Raw genomic sequence first — 21497 nt, 5'->3', positions numbered from 1 at the left:
TATATATATATATATATATATATATATGTATATATATATATATATATACAGAACTTTCTTTAAATACTAAATAAAAAATAAAAATACAATTATATATATATATATATAAATTATATTATAATATATATATAAACAAAAAAAATATTGAAATGAAAGTGGAGATGTGATGGGATCTTGGCTAAAGAATGAGATACATACATAAATACATACATACATATATATATATATATATATATATATATATATGCATGCATGCATGCATGCATACAAACACATATGGCCTGGACCACAAATGAAGTCACAAGTAGCATGGGTATATTTGTAGGAATAGCCAACAATACATTGAATGGGTAAAATTATAAAATTTGAATATTTATTTATTAAATCATTAGGATATTATGTAAAGATCATGTTCCATTAAAATATTTTAATTCATTTCCTACCATAAACTTATCAAAAATGTATTTATTTTTTATTTAGTATTGAAAGACAGTGTTAGGTTGTAAACTAAATAAAAATAATTGAAATGAGAGTGGAGATGTGATGGGATCTGGGCTAAAGAATGAGATACATACATACATACATACATATATAATACATACATGCATGCATGCATACATACATACATATGTATGACCCTGGACAACAAAACCAGTAGCATGGGTATATTTGTAGAAATAGCCAACAATACATTGCATGGGTAAAATTATTAAATTTAAATATTTATTTATTGAATAATTAGGATTTTAGGTAAAGATCATGTTCCATTAAAATATTTTAATTAATTTCCTACCATAAATCAAAAATGTATTTATTATTAGTAATATTAGTAATATATATATATATATATATATATATATATATATACTTTAAATGTACGGGCAGATGATACCGTCATGACATTTTCCTGTAATTACTGTAATTGTTTTTTTCTCCAAGATATTCAAAACAAAGATTTGCTGATTAACATAAATTCATGCTTTGTTCAAGGTAAACGTGTAAATAGCTTTGGGACTTTATCACACCCCCAGCTGTATGCAGTACAGATAAAGTATGTGTCAAAACAAACAATATGTAAACAATATGAATAGAAATACTACGAATAGCTATCTCTGTATCAAAACAAAACTGTGCCATTTTCGCAACACATGAACTTAAGTTAGTACGTTTTATACAACATTATCATCTTTGTAAGTCGCTTTAGATAAAAGCATCTGCGAAATGTCTAAATGCAATGTAAATGTACAGTATCATGTTTCCACAACTTGATTAATAAGACATGACCACAATTAAATGAATAAACAAAGTAAGCAAAGTCACTTTGCTTTCCGTATTGACTTTAAACACTACACAATGATTGGTCAATATAGGTCCAATCTGCTGCAATCTGTCAGAGAGGGCGTGTACACAGCGTATGTTTTACATTGTTTCCAATGGAAGGGCCACGATTTTCAAAAACGTCAGAAGCAGGCGTGGTCCCACAGTTAAGAAAAATGTTCAGTTTTGGGAAAACGCTCACCTCGTTAATGTCACTTTTCACTCCGCCATCCAATCACAGTGGAGGAGGGGCGGGACAAATACCGCAACAACCAACCGGCGCATTGTACAACAACTAATTAAAAAGTATCATAGCAACCAAAGCGCCCAGCTGAAAAAACCCACAGTTGGTATCCGCCAGCCGTTTTCAGGCGCGTTTAAACACTTCGTTGTACACGCCCCCAATGCAGTTATCCGATTGGCTTGAGTAGATGGTGGGTACTATTTGTATACTCTGTGTGCACTTCTTGAAGCGATGCATATTTTAAAATCCAAAAATGAATGCTGGGTTGAGTTGTAGATCTTATTCTCATCATTTTGGAATAGGATATCATAACCACATGGCAGAGAAAACTTGTCGGCCTAATTTATAATTGCCAATTTTGGAAAGGTAATGAGAGAGATCAGACTAATTTTTTAATCATGCACTGTATAACAAAGATGATAATAAATGTGAAATAATATAAATGTACTAAGTTGTGATGTCACCCTTCTCAACACACAGTACAGAAGCAGACAGCATTGCCAGTCCAATCCGGTTAGATAAATCACTTCAAAATGAATCAAACTATTTCTAACTAGCACATCAGAGACATTATTTTTAAAGAGTGATTGAAATAAATATAAAACCCCCGAGTGAAATAGTTGAATGTTTTCGCAAACAGAGGGCAGTCTTGAGCTACCGTACAATGTGTGTGTGCATTAACCAGCCCTCATCTGCACATGAAGCATGTGTTTCTTTTTTGCATTACATTTGAAATCAAAAAAATAATTCAATCAAGCCAAGATGGCTCCACGGGATCATTATTCAACTAATAAATTATTTTCAGATCTCTCCCGAGCACACAATCACATTGGTCACCATCTGAAACAAACACACTGCTGGAGAGCACACAAAATGGTGCTTCACCCATTCTCAACAAAAGCCTCTGAAACTCCACGCGAGACTTCCAGAAAGAGTACGAACGCTTTCGAAAATCAATCATAATCGCTGCGGACGACGGTGACATCAGCTCCTTTTTTGCGAAACGTTCTATCGCACACGAAAGTTGCACTTGAAAGCACACACTGTTCGTGTCTCTCTCCCCCGTCCATGTGCATTCCTCTCCAAATGCTTTTCGGTTTCACACACATTCTTATTTGGGTACCTCCTATACTCTTCTACTACATTTAACTCCTCAAAACAGTAAACCTCTCCGAAATGGTGTTTTTAGATATGACAATTAAATATTTCTTCTTGAAGAGAAATTAAATATGAGTATGCTTTTTTGCTAACATGTGGCAAACAGCAGAATCATAAGTATGCAACCTTTGGGACCTAAAGAACGACAGTGCAAGAAAGTGCGCTTCATTTTCGAAGGTTATCGAGACGAAAGTGTTGCATGAAATAAAGAGACGTCTGTGCGCCTGTGTGTGTGTCTAGACATGTGTCTGTACCTTTTGTTAAACAAATACGTGTGTGATCATCTATCTGCGCACACCCAAAATGTCCGATAAGTGGGATGTTTTATACAGTTTATATAAAAAATAAATTCAGTCCTGCTCGGGTGTGCATTTCACATCTGCTATATGATACTGTACAGTGTGTGATACCCAGCCAGCAGTCGCATCTTTCGGCCGGCTACGTTTCAAATCCGACAAGCCGTCTACGTAGGTCTTTTAAGATGGTAATTTGGAGTGCTCTACATAGGCTGCAAGTCTGTACATGATAGAAATAAAGTTCCCTATGCAAGCTAAGTTCACAAAGTTATGCCCTTTTATATTTACAATTATTCTTCTGTATTAACTGAATAACACATGTTTTCAACAAGCTTGTTGCAGTGCATTCTGGGATTGTCCTCCCTTTAAAGATAAATGCGATGTTGTCCATGAATGCATCGTAAAAGGAGCGGGTCGTCTGCGAGGAGCGTCTGCATACACTTAGTGGCTACTTTATTAGGACTCATACACCTGCTTGCCAATGCAAATACTGATCTGACAATTGTACGGCAGGGACTCAATTAATTAAAGTATGCACGTGTGCACTTCAGTTGTTGCTCAAGCAAGCATCACTATGAGCAAGAAATGCGATATATATCGTATGCGACTTTGTTGGTGCCAGACGTGGTGGATTAAATAACTCCAAAACTGCTGATCTTTTGCGAGTTTTATGCACGATGGTATCGAACATTTACAGAAAACGATGCAAAAATGTCTCGCTAATGAGAAAGGTCATATGAGAATGAGAAGACAGGTTCGCGAAGCTGACAGGAAGGTGACAGTAACAAGATTTTAACATTTTCGGGAGAAATTCTCGCTGTGCAGATCTCACTGTTGTGATGCTAGGGGTTTACAGTAATGCATTGTATTGTTAGCTATCCTGCGGTGTGCCACTGTGTATGGCCTTAGGCTTATTAACAGACATTTTGTCCTCGGTACATAAGGTTAAATATACAGGTGTGTGTTTGCATGCGTTTGAACTGTGGGTACTGCACGTGTCAGCACCCGGAAATCATTGGCAGCGCTTAGAGTTCAAAGTTAAACATGTTTTAACTCAGAATATTGCATTATAGCGCTTGATCTGTGTGTAAATCTGTGATGGGGAAACATTGTAGCTTGACTCATCTTTCTATAGAGTTGATTGCATTAGGAAACATTGGCATGAATCATGTAGGGCCTTATGACAAACTGTGCAAACTGGCACAAACTGTTGGCGGTTGCGCAAGTGTGTAAATATCACGTGACCTGTAAAGAACAATCAAAAGAAAGAATTTAATTTTAGATGAAGAAAGTGATGCCTATTTTTAGGACACTTAAGATAGGTGCATTGAATTTTGACAATATTTTTCATATTTCTTTATAAAAATGAATGCATACGTATGTGACCCTATCTAAAGTCTTAATCTTTGACATGACCTTACTAAGTCAATAAAGATTTCAAGGTTATATTTTCACATAATGATCTTTACATTATGCAAGACCCTTTTTTGTAGAAAACATTTTCATTTTCACATATTTTCTTGAAATAAAAGTAACTGTAAGTGTATTTTTTAAATGAATAAATAATTATGTTGCCAGTATCTTACTGTATAGATTTAAATGTATGTTATTTACTGGCAAGAGTTTGTTCAAAGTTAAATAAATTTTAAATATTAACAAGTCTTTATCTTTACAGAATAAAGCTATACAATAACAGCCTCATGCAAAGCATTCTGGAAGCCAGAAATAATCATCAACCTTTTTTTTTTTGCTTCAGATTTTGTTTCCCAGAATGCTTATATTGATGCAGTTATTTTAGTTTTACTCTATAAAGACAAAGACTAGTTGTTAATGTTTAATGTTCATTTAACTTTAAACAAAAAGTTGCCAGTAAATAACATAAAATTAAATCTACAGTAAGTTACTGGCAACCAGCTGCAACACTGTAATTTCTACAGATTTTTTTACAGTGAAATACTGTAATTGTCTTTTTTAACTGTAGTTATCTTTTTAAATATGTAAAAGTGATAAACATATGTATTAATACCATACTACAATATGCACAATTAATTGCAGAGTGAACAAAAAATATTTTGCATTACAATAAAAAAATTTTGGGGTGAAGAATGTGTTTTTATTAAACCCGATGTTTCGTCGCCGACACATTTTACCAAGCTTAATTCATTTTACTTAACTCTTCAACCATTTTCCCCATCAAAAAATTCTAATTGCTCCTGAAAATAAAAACGTTTTGATAATACAGGGTTATTACAGTAATTTTTTGCTTTACATTAGCAAAAAAAAATTTGTATGACGTACCTCAGTATATTTTAAGTCTGAAGTGTTCATTCTTTTAATCACTAGTTTTTTATTATTTCTAAATAAAACACATAGTAATGATTGATAATTGTAATTTATTGAAAGCCATTATTTTCTGAAAAAAAAAAAAAAATTATACTTTAGACTTCGCATTGTGTTAATTTTTTTACTGTCAAAATCTTAAAAAAAATATTTTTGTTTCGGGTTCTAAAGGGTTAAGCAAAATAAGATTTATTATTTCTGCTTTTGAAGTGAAGTATGATCAAGATTGATTATATTTTTGACAAATCCCCTAAATATAAGTGCACACGGGCGTTTTCTCCACTGTAGGTCGTGGTATCATATTTTTGGAATATCAGAAAAAGGGACGGGGCGTTGAAATACACAGAAGACATCACCCCGCATGATGAGCGCGGTCACAGCCTGATACTACGCATTAATTAAGCAAACCGAATAATTAAACACAGAAATGTCAATAAGAGATGTTGATAGAAGGTGGTTGGTGAACACTTACAGTCTGATGGTGTTCTGTTGGGTTATTGTGTAGATGTGGGTGGGTGTGTTTGTGAATCAGGCTGGTGAAGAGGCACTGGTTTGATGCTACAGGTTGCTGGTGATGGTAAGTTGGGCGGCAGGAGGTCAATCGTCAGCCACTCATTTCATTTGGGTCTGGCCACAATCTAACCTCACGCAGAATCTTCAATATCGCCCTGCCAAAGGAAGCGGAGAGAGAACAATTACTGCACGCCTGCTTTTAAGAGACCAGCAGCTTAACGTGGGAGTAATAAATATACTCGTATGGATTTAAAAAAAAAATATCAAATAGACATGCAATCGACAAGCAACACGACACCAAACATTCAAATGGGAAAACAGGGATGGGCAATGAATTTAAATAGACAATAAAACATACAGTACCCTATTGCAATTATGAAAAGATGAAAAATAATATTTCTTTATTAAAGTATTTCCTGCTTGATTTCCATCTGTTGTGGCTTCTGACACATTCCCATTCATCCGACGCTGAATCAGAGCTTCAAATGTGTGTTCACTTACAATGTGCAGTGTGAATATATAAAGCGCTCCACTTTTACTCCTTTACATGCATTTGACAGATATTTGTCTAAAAAGACTTACAGTGCATTCAAGCCATATATTTAAATAAATAAGTGTCTTTACTGGGAATGAAACCCATGACATCTGTGTTGCTAATGCAATGCTTTACCAATTGAGCTACAGGAAACCAAACTATTTGCATAATTAAATGCAAACGCGTTTGCTTGCTACTTTACACGGAAACACCCAAGCGAACAGAAACGCACACTTTAATAAACTAAATCTTCGGTATGTCTGATATCATCATGCAGACCAACGCAGATCATGTGACTCTCATCCGAAGTTTACTTAATACAGAAACTTCATTGATAATTCTACTGGAAACATCACATCTGGTGATAAGAGAGAAATAAAAGTGTAATCGGAAGAAACTGTGGGTCGGTATTTCTTTCTAGTGAATGATGCATGTAGTCTTGAAAGGGTCACATAAGAGACCACCGAACACAAGTGGTTAGAGGAGATGCATTTTACTGCCAGGTGTAAACGGTGATGCATCTCACCTGACTACTAGTGACCACCGGATAACCTGAAAGAGTAACTCATTTTCCTGGCAACAGGGCATAAGAAAAATGAAATACAACATCTGGTAAAACGAAAATTCATTTTTATTGTTCATCGAGTCTTACTATCTAATCAGCAACAATATGAGATTTAAAATGTTTGTGATACGGTTGAGCAATATATTAAAAAGGTATTTTTTCCAGTCTGAGAAACTATCATTATTGCCTTTAATTTCACCCTAAAATGAAAATTCTGTCATCATTTGCTCACCCTCGAGTCATTCCAGACTGGTATAAATGTCTTTGTTCTGCTTAACACAAATGAAGATATTTCAAAACATGTCTGTATCTAAGCAGATCTGGGGCACCATTGACTTCCATAGAAGAAAAAATATTCCTATGGAAGTCAATGGTGCCCCAGATCTGTTTGCCTACAAGCATTATTAAAAAAGAAATGTATACTGTTTTAAAACAACATAAAGGTGAGTAAATGATCACAGAGTCCTTTAAATTGTTTTTCAATGTAAACGCCGTGTTTTTACAGCAAGTTAAAAGTAGGTCAAATTTTAAACAGTGGACCAATCACTTAAAGGATGAAGTTTATGGTGGCTGTGTCCGTATATGGCACACATCTTCTAGAATCTAGAAAACCCCACAAAACTTAGACTTTTACCACAATTACTTTACATTTTACTTATGTAAAATACATATACATTTTTGTTTTAATGACTTGAGTAAACGACATCTTAATTTCTGATATTAGATATATTAGATAGAATGGGGGGGATTTGTTAACTTTGGGGGGGTCATACATTTTAAGGGAAAACTACTTTATAAAAATTATGGTATGCTATAGTTTTAAAGCAGTTTTACAAAAAATAGTATTAAATTAATAGACTGATCCCAACATACCCAGCAGTATAAAGAAATATTTAAATAAAATACAATAACATGTAGTTGAGTTAATGCTCATCATTGTTGTATTTAAAAACATTAACAGTTTAAAGTTGTGAAAAAGTTTTTAAAGTCTAAAGTTAAAAAAAAGAAAAACAAATATGCATATTAAAGATAGATAAAAAATATACAAAGCTGGACAGTATATACAGCAGTGGTCAAAAAGTGACATCTACGCCCTTTATTCAAATATATATTTAAAAATGTATTTTGTATGCATGCTGAGTAGTTGTGTTTGGAGTGTAAACTGAAACTCAGCTCTGAAAAGAATTTAAAGAGGCTTGGCAAAAAAATAACACAAGACACATGGACAAAGCTTACTGAGTCCAGGCCCGGGAGAATGACTTCTGTTATCAAAAACAAAATAATAATATCTGATAAAACTGTGTTTAATGTTTACTTTATTACCTGTGATTTTTTTTTGCTTTTATATGGCTTTTCTTTACATCAGGATAAAAAATCCTGATATAGTATGCTGTAGTTTCTGCCAAAAAATGTGTCAATTTTCTACCATTCTAAACTGATTACAAGCAAATACTGTACAAATATCCCCTACATATCAATAAAATATGAACCATCCGTATATCACAAACAGATCTTCAGTGATGTGGTTGTGCTATAAGTGAGGATGATGAAGTCTGTATTGAGTGGGCTTTTATCTCTCCATCCTCTAACATTATACGCACACATTTACTTTTGTTGACATACTTGTCTCTAAGCTGTTTATTATGAGCGAGTTGCATGGCAAAACTGCATAGCTCCAATGTTGCCCATCTCATATATTACGAAACGCCAGTGATAATTTTGTCACAGATGCATTGTGACACAAGTTGTGAATAACCCTTTTCAGACTTTTAACAGCGTTACACAGTGGTCCAAATATGGCTGCACTGTAGCAGGGAGAGAGATGCGGTGGCTCCAATTATAAAATGAAATATAAAAACATTTATTTGTTTTATTTGTTATTTTTTTATCTCTACGTGGTATAGAGAAAAAAAAATGTTAACAGGAATTTCTTGCATGATAAGGGCAGATTTTTCATGTGAATGATTAAAAATACCTGCGCTGAGTTTGTTTACTTACTTACATTTATATGCACCAAAGTAAGTTAAATTTAGTCGCATTTGTTTTTCACAGAGACTGTCACTAACAAATCAATCAACTATAAACTGACAGAAATTAACCTAATTTACCAATTAAGTTTAAGTCTACAGTATCTCTGCAGTTATGCTCTTGTTCTAAAGTAAAAACTAATATAATGATGGTCACAAATTAATTTTCTCTCACTGTACAATGTAGTTCAAATCACAATTCTCATTTTCGTATAAATCACAAATTGCTTTTCACGATAGACAGCCTTGTAATTAACCTAACATGAGACACTTTCAGATTATCAGATTTTCCATGCACCGCCTTTATATATCGCTTAAGACAAATAAAAATCCTCTGTGTAAATCTATAAAAGAGTCGGTTGTGATGATGTAACTTCCTGAACAATACCATGGAGACAGGAAACAGTTTCCTACATGACAGCACAGAGCGGACACACTTCACCACCAATTACAGGGTCAAGCTCTACCGAGAGAGAAACCGTATGCTCACTGGGCCAGGTGTTATTATGGATGTGAGAGAATGGTCACTCGGCCGCACCCATCCTTACCACACCACATAGCCGATCACATTCCTGTTCCAAACACGTGCAACGTCTCCGAGTTAAAATCTAGGTTCATTCATATCCGTTGGCGGTTTTTTGTAGTTACAATGTCAACAACTTGAACTATTTAGATCAGGGGTCTCCAACCTTTTTGTAAGCAAGGGCTACTACAATGGATACAACAATTTAGAGGACTACTTTTTGACTCAAAACTTTTTTGTTTTACTTGTTGATTTTATTTTATTATACTCAATTGTTTAAAAAATTTTAACATACATAAAAGAAGCCAATATAAAAAAAATGTAATAAATAACTATTAAAATCGAGGTTATTAATAGAATGTGCTTTGGCGGGCAACTCACAGACTCTGTGCGGGCATCCATGGGCACCATGTTGGAGACCATTGACATGGATCATAGAAGGCCGGTAACTAATAAACACTCCCAGCTATGTTAGGAATAATTTACCACAACACTATTGAAGCTATTTTTGCAGTCTGTGGTATGTATGCTAATGCTTCTCTATACATGGAATCCTCAGATGACCTACAATACAATATCTGCCAAAATGTTCATACTGCAAGACATATCATTTCCCACAATGCACTGCTCTTAACCTTCCACCAAGAATACGTTTCGTTAGGGCTATGAAGAGGCGAGGACTCGAGAGTTGCAATAAGCTGCATTAATAAAATCTAAAACAAAACAGTAGGGTTTACTAGTTGAAGTAAACCAGGACCTGAGCGAGCCTGGAGAGAGCCACAATAAAATACTGAGCTGCAGAATTGGAAAGGCACAAACAAAACACTTGACAGGGTTTGCTACCAAAACAATACCAGAAAACTAGACCGCGGAAATAGGGAGGTAAAGAAAATGAGGAGTGACGAGGGAAAGCAGGTGGAGCGAATGAATGATTGAATGAATGAATGACAAAAAAACAAACTGGCAACAAGGGGGCGAGGCTAAAATTACACACTGAGCGCATGTCGGCCATGTGCACAAAACACAGAACCAGAATGAAGAGCAAATGACACACAAACATCAATGCCACGCAGGCCGCATGGCACAGAGAAACCGACAAGAAATAGTGCATGAGTGTAAAATCTAAATCCAAAACCAAACACTGGACAGACAAAAAATCCAGATACCATGACATGATCTGACATGAAAACATGCAAGTAAAGAGTCATCGACAAACAAGGCAACCTGAAGCTGTAAAAACTGTCAAATGAAACACCAAACAGAATCCTGTAAGTAACAACTAAAGCATAAAATGACAGATTAAGAAACTAGCTTGATCAGAACCCGGAAGAGATAAGAGATAAAGTTAGATCTTAATCTGGGTCTTTTAACAGACTTGAAATTGCCATTTAAGGGATTTTAACACAAGACCTTTTCATAAAAATTTCAATATAAATTGCTAAATTTCTGTATAAAGAGAAAATGACAGATTTGATATAAGCAGAGGTTTTATTTCGGATAGATCTTAAGTTACATATACGTGACCCTGGACCACAAAACCAGTGATAAGTCGCAAGGGTACATTTCTTGCAATAGGCAACAATACTCTGTAAGGGTCAAAATGATCGACTTTTTTTTTAAAGCCACAAATCATTAGAATATTAAGTAAAGATCATGTTCCATGTAAATATTTTAAAAATTTCCTACTGTAAATATATACAAAAATGTATTTATATTTAGTAATATGCGTTGCTAAGAACTTCAGTTGGACAACTTTAATTTTCTTAATATTCAGATTTTTGCACTGTCAGATTCCAGATTTTGAAATAGTTGTATCTCTGCCAAATTTTGTCCTGTCCTAACCATACATCAATAAAAAGCGTATTTATTCAGCTTTCATATGATATATAAATCTCGATTTCAAAAAATTGGTGTTGTGGTCCAGGGTCACATATTGGAAATGTTGATTATACACTTAAAGTCTGGTAATAGAGAATAGCAGTAAAGCATGCATAAAATAATTTTTTTTTTAAACGTATACAAGCTGACAGGCTTGTGTGATAAAACCACATATCCAATTGTTCCCAACGTTCATGCTTCGTTCCTTATTTTGTAGCATTAGCTGTAAAGGCTTCCTGTCGTTATCATGAAACAGAGAGAAAAAAAAATTAAATTGCCCAACACGTCAATTTTATTTGAAATAAAATGACTTGAACGCACGTTGTGATTTCCACATCTGAATTTATAAGTTGGAACCTCCCAAAATAACAGATACATAGCAGCGCTTCTCAAAGCGAAGCACACTGTGCCTAATATACATTTTTATTTATTTTGAAAGACATAACCTACATTCGAAACAAGAGCAGGACAGGCACAGCGCGGCGGCGTCAGATCGCTGCGTTTGAAATATTCCTAAAAACCCTGTGGAGACTTGATGACCCTTTACCTTCCCTTAACTCGACTGTTTTCCCTTTGCCTCTTTCTTTTCACCTTTTCATTCATGGTTAGTATGGGGCTGGATTTAGTCTTTGTCCAGACCAGTGTGTCATGTCCATGTTCTGGCCTCTGTGAATGTATTTAGGCTCAGCAGGTCACAGTCACCATTCGCCATCAAAACAGCAGCTGTGGTGTTTTCCTCACAAACCCTGTTTCTAGCGCTCTTCTTCTCATTCTCTATTTACCTAGAGATTCGGTCCTTTAGATTGATAACAGAATAAATGCTATAATGTGTTATTTGCAACATTAGATTAGTAATGTTATCTTAGAGGAATAGCACCATTCACTTCTATAGGAGGAATAAAGGATACTATGTAAGTCAATGGGGTACAAACATTCTTCCAAATATCTTCCTTTGTGTTCTTCAAAATAAAGAAACTAATACAAGTTTGTAAAAACATTAGAGTTAGTATTGCATTTTTTAGGCAAGCTATCCCCTTTAAAGCTTTGGGTTACTACGTGCAGATTTTTGTTTTGCATATAAACAAGAGAAAAAGAGGTGAAAGAAAACCAGTAAAGCAAGACAAAATACCTTTCTTATACATGTTCTGAATAAGAAATATACCTATAAATATCTTATCTAGTTTTAAGGATCTTTCCAGGCAAACATAACAAAATCTTTCCCATGAAAAAATGTTTTTTTTTACGGTAACACATTACAGCTAAGTTGTATTTACACACTGTAAAAAAAAATGCAGCATGAAATGAAAACAACTTGGTTTTAATTCAAGTCAATTCAACCTAAAGTTTTGACTTTAAAAAGTTTATATTACTTATAAAAACAAGTTGAAAATGTGAACAATGAACATTATTTCTACAGCATTCATTAGTTGTACTTAATGCACAATGCACTAACATAAAGAATTGCATTGTCATTAACTAACATTAACAAAGATGAATACATGCTGATAATAAACTATATTGCTCATTGTTAGTTAATGCATTGACTAATGTTAACAATACGACCTCGTTGTTAAGAATCCATCATAAAATAAAATCAGTAAAATCACGAGCTGGTTAATTTCTTCAGTGTTGCATCATACTATAGTGGTGGTTAAGCACTGAATGACGTTGTTGTGCAGAAACCCACACCTGGTTGGGAAAGCGACACAGAGTAGTGTGCACACTTTTCAGGGAACTAAACCTTTTGATGGCTTTTTTGATGCTATTCTGATTTAACATTACAGAAATGACACTTCACCTGTGTCTGTTGGGTCCGGCTCTGTAATTGCAGCTATATTTATCATTATTATTATTATTATTAAGTGTAACTATGTAATATTATAGTTTCAGAGTACACGGTGTATCTGTAATAAAATCACTGTAGCCGTGCCCTGAATGCCTTATTATTTTATTTAACATTTTTAAAAAAGCTTCTCATGTTATTCTAATGGGTAGCTGTAGTTGAACTGTGACAAACAGCACTGGCAAGCTGCATTTGTTACTGGGGAGAAATCAAACGTGGCTCGTGACACTCCGTTACCGCTTGTTTGGGCTACACGTGCATTGCGTTTTCTTCTGATATTTCACTGTGTGTGTCCTTAAAAAAAGCCTGATGTTTGTTTTTTCAAATATTAGTTTTATTTACTTCTGCATATTTTCCATTGTATTTGCATGCCTCTGGCAGACGACGCAGATGCATGCAATTAAAAATGTTTTTTTCCTTCAGAGATGCAACACTGAATTTCACAGATAACCTTTGCGCAAACAATGCCGTCTTTGAATTCTCCAAAATCTCATTATGGTTTTTGGTGCACCCATGAGTAAGACAAAAAGTAGCATTTTCGAGATCGATTTTAGCATGCGGCACTATGGAGATGTTTCCGAGAAACAGAAATAAACGGACGAGAGATGCGTGAAGTCTCGTCTGCGATGGCCATACAGTACAAGCTGGAATGTAGGCCTACGAGCTGTTCTTTTTTACCAGACCGCACCATATTTGCCTGATAGCTGAGTGCGAGTCTGCGTTCGGAGTAACCAGTAACTGTCAACACATGCCAGGTGCCAGGCCGCTCCCATCCTCACCAATCAGTGTTGTCAACAAGTACAATCTATAATGAAAAAATGTGATTAAGATTGATTACGCTCTGCACCAATACAGGATAGGCCGTTTCTTTTCATTACTTGAATTGTAAAGCGCAAAAAAAGCGCATTTAACTTTCCAGCAGGAATCATCACTGTGTCTGGACTCCTGAGGAGGAAGAAGTACAAAGAAATGTACTGATGTATCCAACAATAAACTAGTTTCGGTCTGATAAGTCGCAAAATTCAGGTTCAGAGGTAAAAAAAAGCCCGAGACATTTACGTCCACTGTCTCGAATTTAGCCAGCATAGCATTAAGACACGTTTAATCGGATGGGGTAATGGAGAATATGAGGTGCGGTCAGACAATGAAGCAACTTAAATCAACACCGGCACAGGTCCAGAGTGGGAAACGGTGCAAGAGAAGAGCAAAAATACACGAGATGTGGAAAAGCAGCCGTTTGCTAAGAAAACAGAGGTGAAATGAACAGGCAAGTTAAGCTGATGACTAGTTTTGTCTGTCAAGAAAAAAGCTGAACACATGCTCACCAACCTATGTTTTATTGCAGGTGACGTCGCCAGTAAGTAAGTGTCACTGCTAAAATCGACCACTTTTGACACGGTTATGACCTCTTGCTGTAATATCAGCTGGGATTTTTACAGTATATATTTCCAATATACACTTTTTCACTCAAAAAGTAATAAAAAAGAAAAATACCAGTAGTTGACATTATCGAGAACAGCACAACAATCATTTTAAGGAAGAAAACGGAAGAATCTAATAGAGACAAAATGATTTACTGTGTTTTTTAACTGTTGGGGTGCGAACCAAAAATGGGTCACAGATCTGTACTGATTGAATCGAGGGAAAAGAAAAAAGAAACGGGTGCGGTATAAGCTGAAATATATTTACATTTAACAATATGCATTCGTGCAAACCCTTTAATGCAAAGCAAATGCCATTGCATTCAATACGTTTTATTAAAGTGTGTTTTTTTCTGGGATTTAAACATTTGGCCTTTTGCGCTGCTGAAGTATCAGTTTTTATGTGAATGAGCGTACAGTGCGCATAAAGCAAATTGCGGTACTGTACGTGGACAGCCAGGTTTTTGTAACCGTGCCAACTTTGTGCGTGTACATCGCGCAGGAGTATATAGCCCAGAAGAGGCATTACAATTTTTGTAGGCTGTGCGTTCGACTGTTTGTGCAAAAAACGAACTATATTCCAGGCGTGCTTGCCAAATTTAGCTACAGAAATGTTTAGCGTTAACCAAGATTAATAAATGAATGCTGTAGAAATATTATTTCAGTTCTAACTAAAGTTACCTTGTTACCAGCTAACCAAATTATGCATGCACAGGTTACGTGACCTGCCCTAACCCTTAAAAACTACGAACAAAACTATGCAAGTTATACAAATCCTGACCCAGACAGCATTAGATGCGAGTTGCTACTTAATGCCAAAATCCTGAAGCAGAACCAGGATGAAAATTTTGCACTTTGGGAGTAGACATAAGATTTAAGTGCTAAAGTTGATCAAAGCACCACAGGCCTTGGTCTTTATCATGGTCTTATCTCGTTGCATTTGTCAACAGTGCTTTTGTTCATTACTGTAACATATGACACAGTACAGTACAGAGAAGTTTGCCTCTTATTCCCGCATGTTCAGATTAAGGAGGCTTTGACACCTGTGATGTACAGTACCAGTCTATGCTCAGCCTGGGCTTTATCAGAGTTTATGCCCTTGCATTTTAACCACAGTTTTCACTCCCCATTTTGGCTATAAAACAAGCATTGTGTAAGATAACATTGCAAAATGGCCATGACCTGCACAACTCGATGCTATAGGCCTGCGACTGCTTGTGTTAACCCTTCATGCACATACTGTATCACAACATGTATAAAACATTAAAGATCCACTTTAAGGATATTTTGGTACAGTAAATGTGAAACAATGTAAAACAATAAGCAGGCTATAGCTGTTAATTTCCTCCGATTGAACACAAAGTTAAACTGACTGGTTTGAAAGGAAAACTTGTGTCCTCATGCCACTTTCATTTGATAGCCAAATATCATTTCTGTGGGAAAGGCATTAGAATTACAAACTGTACGGTACGCACGAAACTAAATGAACTAAAGAGGTAAAGTTCACATGAGGACAAGTATAAGAGACTCACTCACTAAACACAGACATACGTTTGCAAATATATTCATTTTTGTTCAGTTGTGTGAAGACGTGAGGAGGTCTAAAGTAAAATGCTTTAAAAGTAAAATGGTTGCTTCGAAAGTTTCTTAAAAATAATGCAAGGGGACCGAATAGTTGCCCTAAAGAATCACCATACATCACTCTGTCACATTAAACACAACCAACTGTGCAGTGTCTGCCTAATTTTGGTGTAATGGATGGCTAGTTATTTAACGCACAGTGTTACGAAATTGCTGAACTTACACAACATTTTGATGCACAGATAACAGATGTCAGCATATAAACAAGAAATACAAGTCTGTAAGAGTAATCAACAGATGACAAACATTATGGTATGCAGAAGAAGTATTTTATCTGTATTTTATCAATGATATAGAACCAACCGTTTATTATAAATCGGACGACCTGTCCGATTGAATGTTTGACAAAACGTCAAATCCACATGACAGTGACCCAAATCCACCTGCCATTTCACCATCAGACGAGCCAGACGCTGATTTTAAAAGACACTCAAATTAACAGACACACACTGAAGGCAATGTAGATCAGCCTGATATTAATGTAGTCACAGCTGTCCCTTAGGTAAAAGAGGTCACGTTCGCATGTGGCAGACTGTTTTCACAACCACGCTGAGCCTAGAACTATCAAACTGACTTATCAAATTGTGGAACAATCTGTTAACATTTTCTTTAGGAAATGTGACTGACTCTTGGCAGAGGATTGCGAGTGGTTGCCAGAGTGTTGCTACGGCATTTCTTGTTTTTTTGCATGTTGCTATGGTGTTCTGAGTGTTTGTCAGGGTGTTGCTTGGGCGTTCGTTAGGGTGTTCTGTGTGTTCGTTAAGGTGTTGCTAGGGTATTAGTTAGGGTGTTCTGTGTGTTCGTTAAAGGAAAACACCACTGTTTTTCAAAATTTTCCTATGTTCTTACCCCCACTTTAACAAATGAATACATACATATCTTTTTTTCATTGCGTGCCCTTAATTTTTACAGCACTTCGACCTCAGCGTGCAGTAACATCATCACTCCTGACTACTCCCTCTCTTGCTCAAACTTCCGCAATATTACTGCACCCGATGTTGAAGTGCTGCAAACTAAGTGCTCTTCCGCCATAAAATATTATTCTAATCCTTCCTAAAATGCATTAAACTTTCGTTTACAAAGACGTGAAACTCACCGAGTGGTCAGGGGTGTTCACTGATATGCTCACACAAAAATCGCTGCAAAAGACGCATTCCAACAGGTTTTATCGTAGTTTTTACCAACTCCATTGACTTGTATTAGATGTCCTGTGAGGTACGGTATTACTCCGCGCCGGGAACTTTGTTTCTATTCTTGCAATTGGCAAAGGCGGATTAGCGCCACCACCTGGGCTGGAGTGTTTATAATTCAAGCTCTCAGCGGAAGAATGTACGGGTTTGAGGCGTTTGGAAAAATAGGTCCACAAGTTATCAACGAATGCTAAAACAGCTGTTGGAAAGCATCTTTTGCAGCGATTTTTGTGTGAGCATATCAGTGAACACCCCTAACCACTCGGTGAGTTTCACGTCTTTGTAAACGAAAGTTTAATGCATTTTAGGAAGGATTGTTCCAGTGCACCATTAAACCCATTGTAGAGGTGTGAGGTGAAACACAAACACGCGAAAATTCTCAGGGCAGCCGCATATGTCGACATTTCAGTCAAAACCATTCTATTTCACCATAAACAATCTGAAAACAGGGCTTTAAGTGTAAAATACCGAACTTGTCCTTTAAATAGGGAAAACATGGAAGTGTTTGGTGGCTTCTAAATTCATTTTTCATCTTCTAAATTTTTAAAGTGTTGCTTGGGTGTTCTGGGTGTTCATAAGGGTGTTCTGCATGATCATTAAGGTGTTGCTAGGATTTCTGCGTGTTCATTAAGGTGTTGCTAGGGTGTTACTTAGGGTTTTCTTGGTGTTTGTTTGGGTGTTGGCTAGGGTGTTTGTTTGTGTGTTGCTACAAGCAGGGTGTTCTGCGTGTTCATAAAGGTGCTGCTAGGGTGTTCTGGGTGTTCGTTAGTGTGTTCTAATTTTTTCGTTTGGGTATTGCTACAGGTAGGGTGTTCTGCTTGTTCATTAAGGTGTTGCAAGGGTGTTACTTAGGGTTTTCTTGGTGTTTGTCTGGGTGTTGGCTAGGGTGTTCTGGGTGTTCGTTTGTGTGTTGCTACAAGCAGGGTGTTCTGTGTGTTCATAAAGGTGCTGCTAGGGTGTTCTGGGTGTTCGTTAGTGTGTTTGTTTGGGTGTTGCTACAGGTAGGGTGTTCTGCATGTTCATTAAGGTGTTGCTAGGGTGTTCTGTGTTTTAATTATGTAGTTGCCAGGGTGTTCTGGGTGTTCATTAAGGTGTTGCTAGGGTGTTACTTAGGTTTTTTTTTGGTGTTCATTTGAGTGTTGGCTAGGGTGTTCTGGGCAGGGGCGTTGCTAGACATAAAGCTCTACTGGGGCACAGGCCCCCAATGTTTTGCTGTCTTTTTATGAAAGCCTGCTGTGTGCAAGAGGTGTGCAACACTTCTATACAATATAATTTGCTTAACCCACTATTCTAGTGCAACAGTTACTGCGAAAGATACATATATACAAGTGTAATCTTCATCATACCTAACATTATTAACATGTTTGGATGCATAAATGGCATAACATGTTTGGAAATAATGACAGCAGAGAAATCTTTTCTACATTATACAATGATAGCAATGATTAATAACTTATTTTTACAAGAATATTTTAAGAACCAGTCATTTTATGACTGCTATACTAAATAATCTCAGTCATAGTTACTGCTAACTGTTATGTAAGTTAGTGTCCTAGAGTTAAATATTAGTAAACTAAATATTAATTTCATATCTCAAAATACAGAACAGTATATCACATACATCTGTTGATTTTCTAAGCAACGATGCAATTCTATAGACTTGACAGAGGTTTTCCTGAGATTTTTCCTCTGAGACCTGACAGGGTGAGAATGTAGTTTGTCTTACCTCCCTTTAACTCATCATAAATCCTTTCTTCTTCCCTTTCCCAGCTTTGCACAAAACATTTCTGATGTCCATCTACAGAGGCCAATAATGATCGAGTCAAAATAAGATTAGCATTATTATTTAGAAACTTACTTTAGTTTCGTTATGCTTTCATAAGCAATGGCGTGGCGTCACCTTTTGAATGCGGTTGTGCGCGGTGAACGCAAACGCGCGCGGCCATGGATACGTGCGTGCACGCGTCAATGCGACTACTTCGTCGCTTTTAGAAGCCTAAATTGGGTAACTACTTTGCATAAAGATCCGTTATTGCCGCGAATGTCTTTGTAAAGGAATACTAGTTAACTGCTAAAATTTAAACTTGAGATTTACACCGGGGCACAAAAGATTTACACTGGGGCACGTGCCCCAGTAAAAGGGGTCTAGCGACGCCCCTGGTTCTGGGTGTTCGTTTTTGTGTTGCTACAAGCAGGGTGTTCTGCGTGTTCATAAAGGTGCTGCTAGGGTGTTCTGGGTGTTCGTTAGTGTGTTCTAATTGTGTTCATTTCATGTTGCTACAGGTAGGGTGTTCTGCGTGTTCATTAAGGTGTTGCTAGGGTGTTCTGTGTTTTCATTATGGTGTTGCCAGGGTGTTCATAAAGGTGTTGTTAGGGTGTTACTTAGGGTTTTTTTGGTGTTAGTTTGGGTGTTGGCTGGGGTGTTCGTTTGTGTGTTGCTATAAGCAGAGTGTTCTGCGTGTTCATAAAGGTGCTGCTAGGGTGTTCTAAAAAGTACTAAATTATAAAAAAGGTAAAATGTGTATTTTCTAATATTTCCATTTAAAAATGTGTTGGTCCTGGGATAAATTATACCTATTTGAAAAGTTTGGGAACCACAGCCATTGCTAGGGTGTTCTGGGTTTTTATTTGAATATTGCTACAGGTAAGGTGTTCTGCATGTTCATTAAGGTGTTACTAGGATGTTCTTGGTGTTTGTTAGGGTGTCTGGGTGTCGTTAGGGCATTGCCAGGAGGTTTCTGTTTGTTTCGATTTGTTGCTTGGCAACTGCTTACTGCTCCAAGTAAAAAAGCCCTCAATTCCACAAAATGTTCTGGTCGCTCTATATCTATTTGGTCCCTTATTTGGTGCAAAACAACAAAAAGTGATCCCACTTTTCATCAGTCAGGTATCATTTATCAACGTCCACATCACATATGATGTTAGATGGATACTTACCGAAGTTATGACTTAGGGTCGGGAGTCTGTTCAGATCCCTAAACATAAATGTTAGCAATAAAACTAATTCTTTCTACAGCAACCATAACTAATGAGTGAATCTTAAGGCAGCGTTTTTATGGGCTCTTTCACATGCAGTCTTGTCACATTGTGTAATTCGTATCATAAGCACTAAAACAGTTATTAATTAGGACCGGGATGCTAACGAGACCCCAAAGTGACCCTAATGCAGTCTAAGATACATACTGTACTGCATATATTTCACATGCATCCTTTTGATCACCATCCTCGCAGACAGAATATATGCGTATGAATAGAAATGCGAGAGAACAGAGGCCATGATCAAAGCCATGTTCTCAGTATAAACAAAAAGGTGCTTTGTCTATACCATCAACAGTACAGACAATGAATGCTTCATGCATATTGATACAGGCAGAGAAGGTAAACGCTTCCTGATAAACACGCACATGTGTGCAGCGGGACTTTAATAAAAGGAGCTCATTAGAGTGCGTGGATCTTTCAAAAGCTTTTTAGGGGTACATTAGATGTAACGCACATAAAAGCTTCACAAAACACTCCATTAGCCTCTCGAACACTTCGTATGTTTCTAGCAGTGTAACATTGCTTATATTTCTTCAATAAATAAATAAAAATGGCTGCAAGGTTTTTAGTATAATTTAAAATGGTGGACACGACGATTGAACAAATAATGTATATTCATTTTTTATATTGGGCCAATGACCCCAACCTTTGCAGTTACCCTCAGGGCATGGTGCCAATGAACCATAACAAGTATTGTGACAATATACCATTGCTTTGCAAAGTATTGGATTTTACAACAAAAATTCAAAATGGCCGACACCTAAAAAGGCCAAAAGTTATAAGCAAACAGATATTTTTATATCTCTGGATTTTAGGTCTCACTGTGCCAAAAAATCTTGTCATGTTTATATTAGTAGACATGTACCAAGTTTTGTGTCAATCTGTGAAAGCCTAACAAAGTTATCTCCATGCAAAGACAGCTTCATGTGTATTCTGGTGTGCTCTCAGTTGTTGACACTACAGTTAG

At 36.4% G+C, this 21497-nt stretch overlaps 1 protein-coding gene across 4 annotated transcripts in view; it reads right to left on the bottom strand.

The window, feature by feature from the left end:
• zbtb20 (zinc finger and BTB domain containing 20) overlaps positions 1-21497 on the bottom strand; it is a 63009-nt gene that overhangs the window by 21252 nt on the left and 20260 nt on the right. For all 4 annotated transcript variants that reach the window (XM_065284461.2, XM_065284459.1, XM_065284462.2 and 1 more), the window contains exon 2: positions 5828-6023. The gene's annotated coding sequence lies outside the window, so the exon portion shown is untranslated. The remainder of the gene's footprint in view (positions 1-5827; positions 6024-21497) is intronic.

The sequence above is a fragment of the Paramisgurnus dabryanus genome, chromosome 5 (genome assembly GCF_030506205.2).
Source record: "Paramisgurnus dabryanus chromosome 5, PD_genome_1.1, whole genome shotgun sequence".
NCBI lineage: Eukaryota > Metazoa > Chordata > Actinopteri > Cypriniformes > Cobitidae > Paramisgurnus > Paramisgurnus dabryanus.
The sequence above is the reverse complement of the archived record's forward strand: the minus strand, read 5'-3'. Positions and strand labels throughout refer to the sequence as shown.